Below are 5,753 nucleotides of genomic sequence, written 5' to 3' on the forward strand. Positions count from 1 at the left end.
TCCATACCTCCAGAGCTCCATACCTCCAGAGCTCCATACCTCCATAGCACCAGAGCTCCATAGCTCCAGGGCTCCAGGGCTCCATAGCTCCATACCTCCAGAGCTCCATAGCTCCATACTTCCAGAGCTCCATAGCTCCATAGCTCCATACTTCCATAGCTCCATAGCTCCATACTTCCATAGCACCTGAGCTCCATACCTCCAGAGCTCCATAGCTCCAGCCTGGGTGGCTGGTGGCTCCATAGCTCCATACTTCCATAGCTCTAAGTCAGAGAGTTGGCGAAAATTGCACTAAGTGCGAAAGCCCATTCATTTACAACGGCGTGTCCGCCAGGCGGCGACATTTCCCCGTTACCGGTGGCTGCGCGGCGGGTGAGTGACAGAGCTTATCCGAGCGGCTGGAACTCTGCGCCGGCGTGGTCGAGCGTGAGGCCTCGGCCCTTTGGCTGCCTGGTACCTAAAACACTTCCATTGATCCAGCCACGGAGGGTGCTGGCTGGTGGCTCCATACCTCCATAGCTCCATAGCACCAGAGCTCCATAGCTCCATAGCACCAGAGCTCCATGGCTTCAGAGCTCCATAGCACCATAGCTCCATACCTCCAGAGCTCCAGGGCTCCATAGCTCCATACCTCCAGAGCTCCATACCTCCAGAGCTCCATACCTCCAGAGCTCCATAGCACCAGAGCTCCATGGCTTCAGAGCTCCATAGCACCATAGCTCCATACCTCCAGAGCTCCAGGGCTCCATAACTCCATACCTCCAGAGCTCCATACCTCCAGAGCTCCATACCTCCAGAGCTCCATAGCACCAGAGCTCCATGGCTTCAGAGCTCCATAGCACCATAGCTCCATACCTCCAGAGCTCCAGGGCTCCATAGCTCCATACCTCCAGAGCTCCATACCTCCAGAGCTCCATACCTCCAGAGCTCCAGAGCTCCATAGCACCAGAGCTCCATGGCTTCAGAGCTCCATAGCTCCATACCTCCAGTGCTCCAGGGCTCCATAGCTCCATACCTCCAGAGCTCCATACCTCCAGAGCTCCAGAGCTCCATAGCACCAGAGCTCCATGGCTTCAGAGCTCCATAGCACCATAGCTCCATACCTCCAGAGCTCCAGGGCTCCATAGCTCCATACCTCCAGAGCTCCATACCTCCAGAGCTCCATACCTCCAGAGCTCCATAGCTCCATAGCACCAGAGCTCCATAGCTCCATAACTCCAGAGCTCCATAGCTCCATAGCACCAGAGCTCCATAGCTCCATAGCACCAGAGCTCCATAGCTCCATAGCTCCATACCTCCAGAACTCCATAGCTCCAGAGCTCCATAGCTCCATAGCACCAGAGCTCCATAGCTCCATAGCACCAGAGCTCCATACTTCCATAGCTCCAGGGCTCCATAGCTCCAGGGCTCCATAGCTCCATACCTCCAGAGCTCCATAGCTCCATACTTCCAGAGCTCCATAGCTCCATAGCACCAGAGCTCCATAGCTCCATAGCACCAGAGCTCCATAGCTCCATAGCACCAGAGCTCCATAGCTCCATAGCACCAGAGCTCCATAGCTCCATAGCTCCAGGGCTCCATAGGTCCATAGCTCCAGGGCTCCATAGCTCCATAGCTCCAGGGCTCCATAGCTCCATAGCTCCATACCTCCAGAGCTCCATACCTCCAGAGCTCCATACCTCCATAGCACCAGCGCTCCATAGCTCCAGGGCTCCAGGGCTCCATAGCTCCATACCTCCAGAGCTCCATAGCTCCATACTTCCAGAGCTCCATAGCTCCATAGCTCCATACTTCCATAGCTCCATAGCTCCATACTTCCATAGCACCTGAGCTCCATACCTCCAGAGCTCCATAGCTCCAGCCTGGGTGGCTGGTGGCTCCATAGCTCCATACTTCCATAGCTCTAAGTCAGAGAGTTGGCGAAAATTGCACTAAGTGCGAAAGCCCATTCATTTACAACGGCGTGTCCGCCAGGCGGCGACATTTCCCCGTTACCGGTGGCTGCGCGGCGGGTGAGTGACAGAGCTTATCCGAGCGGCTGGAACTCTGCGCCGGCGTGGTCGAGCGTGAGGCCTCGGCCCTTTGGCTGCCTGGTACCTAAAACACTTCCATTGATCCAGCCACGGAGGGTGCTGGCTGGTGGCTCCATACCTCCATAGCTCCATAGCACCAGAGCTCCATAGCTCCATAGCACCAGAGCTCCATGGCTTCAGAGCTCCATAGCACCATAGCTCCATACCTCCAGAGCTCCAGGGCTCCATAGCTCCATACCTCCAGAGCTCCATACCTCCAGAGCTCCATACCTCCAGAACTCCATAGCACCAGAGCTCCATGGCTTCAGAGCTCCATAGCACCATAGCTCCATACCTCCAGAGCTCCAGGGCTCCATAGCTCCATACCTCCAGAGCTCCATACCTCCAGAGCTCCATACCTCCAGAGCTCCATAGCACCAGAGCTCCATGGCTTCAGAGCTCCATAGCACCATAGCTCCATACCTCCAGAGCTCCAGGGCTCCATAGCTCCATACCTCCAGAGCTCCATACCTCCAGAGCTCCATACCTCCAGAGCTCCAGAGCTCCATAGCACCAGAGCTCCATGGCTTCAGAGCTCCATAGCACCATAGCTCCATACCTCCAGAGCTCCAGGGCTCCATAGCTCCATACCTCCAGAGCTCCATACCTCCAGAGCTCCAGAGCTCCATAGCACCAGAGCTCCATGGCTTCAGAGCTCCATAGCACCATAGCTCCATACCTCCAGAGCTCCAGGGCTCCATAGCTCCATACCTCCAGAGCTCCATACCTCCAGAGCTCCATACCTCCAGAGCTCCATAGCTCCATAGCACCAGAGCTCCATAGCTCCATAGCACCAGAGCTCCATAGCACCAGAGCTCCATAGCACCAGAGCTCCATAGCTCCATAGCACCAGAGCTCCATAGCTCCATAGCACCAGAGCTCCATAGCTCCATAGCACCAGAGCTCCATACTTCCAGAGCTCCATAGCTCCATAGCTCCATAGCACCAGAGCTCCATAGCTCCATAGCACCAGAGCTCCATGGCTTCAGAGCTCCATAGCACAATAGCTCCATACCTCCAGAGCTCCAGGGCTCCATAGCTCCATACCTCCAGAGCTCCATACCTCCAGAGCTCCATACCTCCAGAGCTCCATAGCACCAGAGCTCCATAGCTCCATAGCACCAGAGCTCCATAGCACCAGAGCTCCATAGCACCAGAGCTCCATAGCTCCATAGCACCAGAGCTCCATAGCTCCATAGCACCAGAGCTCCATACTTCCAGAGCTCCATAGCTCCATAGCTCCATAGCACCAGAGCTCCATAGCTCCATAGCACCAGAGCTCCATAGCTCCATAGCACCAGAGCTCCATACTTCCATAGCTCCATAGCTCCATACCTCCAGAGCTCCATAGCTCCATAGCTCCATACCTCCAGAGCTCCATAGCTCCAGAGCTCCATAGCTCCATAGCTCCATAGCACCAGAGCTCCATAGCTCCATAGCACCAGAGCTCCATACTTCCATAGCTCCAGGGCTCCATAGCTCCAGGGCTCCATACCTCCAGAGCTCCATAGCTCCATACTTCCAGAGCTCCATAGCTCCATACTTCCATAGCTCCATACTTCCATACCTCCATAGCTCCATACTTCCATAGCACCAGAGCTCCATACTTCCATAGCACCAGAGCTCCATACCTCCAGAGCTCCAGAGCTCCAGCCTGGGTGGCTGGTGGCTCCATAGCTCCATACTTCCATAGCTCTAAGTCAGAGAGTTGGCGAAAATTGCACTAAGTGCGAAAGCCCATTCATTTACAACGGCGTGTCCACAAGGCGGCGACATTTCCCCGTTACCGGTGGCTGCGCGGCGGGTGAGTGACAGAGCTTATCCGAGCGGCTGGAACTCTGCGCCGGCGTGGTCGAGCGTGAGGCCTCGGCCCTTTGGCTGCCTGGTACCTAAAACACTTCCATTGATCCAGCCACGGAGGGTGCTGGCTGGTGGCTCCATACCTCCATAGCTCCATAGCACCAGAGCTCCATAGCTCCATAGCACCAGAGCTCCATGGCTTCAGAGCTCCATAGCACCATAGCTCCATACCTCCAGAGCTCCAGGGCTCCATAGCTCCATACCTCCAGAGCTCCATACCTCCAGAGCTCCATACCTCCAGAGCTCCATAGCACCAGAGCTCCATGGCTTCAGAGCTCCATAGCACCATAGCTCCATACCTCCAGAGCTCCAGGGCTCCATAGCTCCATACCTCCAGAGCTCCATACCTCCAGAGCTCCATACCTCCAGAGCTCCATACCTCCAGAGCTCCATAGCACCAGAGCTCCATGGCTTCAGAGCTCCATAGCACCATAGCTCCATACCTCCAGAGCTCCAGGGCTCCATAGCTCCATACCTCCAGAGCTCCATACCTCCAGAGCTCCATACCTCCAGAGCTCCAGAGCTCCATAGCACCAGAGCTCCATGGCTTCAGAGCTCCATAGCACCATAGCTCCATACCTCCAGAGCTCCAGGGCTCCATAGCTCCATACCTCCAGAGCTCCATACCTCCAGAGCTCCAGAGCTCCATAGCACCAGAGCTCCATGGCTTCAGAGCTCCATAGCACCATAGCTCCATACCTCCAGAGCTCCAGGGCTCCATAGCTCCATACCTCCAGAGCTCCATACCTCCAGAGCTCCATACCTCCAGAGCTCCATAGCTCCATAGCACCAGAGCTCCATAGCTCCATAGCACCAGAGCTCCATAGCACCAGAGCTCCATAGCACCAGAGCTCCATAGCTCCATAGCACCAAAGCTCCATAGCTCCATAGCACCAGAGCTCCATAGCTCCATAGCACCAGAGCTCCATACTTCCAGAGCTCCATAGCTCCATAGCACCAGAGCTCCATAGCTCCATAGCACCAGAGCTCCATGGCTTCAGAGCTCCATAGCACCATAGCTCCATACCTCCAGAGCTCCAGGGCTCCATAGCTCCATACCTCCAGAGCTCCATACCTCCAGAGCTCCATACCTCCAGAGCTCCATAGCACCAGAGCTCCATAGCTCCATAGCACCAGAGCTCCATAGCACCAGAGCTCCATAGCACCAGAGCTCCATAGCTCCATAGCACCAGAGCTCCATAGCTCCATAGCACCAGAGCTCCATACTTCCAGAGCTCCATAGCTCCATAGCTCCATAGCACCAGAGCTCCATAGCTCCATAGCTCCATAGCACCAGAGCTCCATAGCTCCATAGCACCAGAGCTCCATACTTCCATAGCTCCATAGCTCCATACCTCCAGAGCTCCATAGCTCCATAGCTCCATACCTCCAGAGCTCCATAGCTCCAGAGCTCCATAGCTCCATAGCTCCATAGCACCAGAGCTCCATAGCTCCATAGCACCAGAGATCCATACTTCCATAGCTCCAGGGCTCCATAGCTCCAGGGCTCCATACCTCCAGAGCTCCATAGCTCCATACTTCCAGAGCTCCATAGCTCCATACTTCCATAGCTCCATACTTCCATACCTCCATAGCTCCATACTTCCATAGCACCAGAGCTCCATACTTCCATAGCACCAGAGCTCCATACCTCCAGAGCTCCAGAGCTCCAGCCTGGGTGGCTGGTGGCTCCATAGCTCCATACTTCCATAGCTCTAAGTCAGAGAGTTGGCGAAAATTGCACTAAGTGCGAAAGCCCATTCATTTACAACGGCGTGTCCACAAGGCGGCGACATTTCCCCGTTACCGGTGGCTGCGCGG

This window comes from Syngnathus leptorhynchus, chromosome 3 (genome assembly GCF_054491065.1).
Source record: "Syngnathus leptorhynchus isolate UIUO chromosome 3, UIUO_Slep, whole genome shotgun sequence".
NCBI lineage: Eukaryota > Metazoa > Chordata > Actinopteri > Syngnathiformes > Syngnathidae > Syngnathus > Syngnathus leptorhynchus.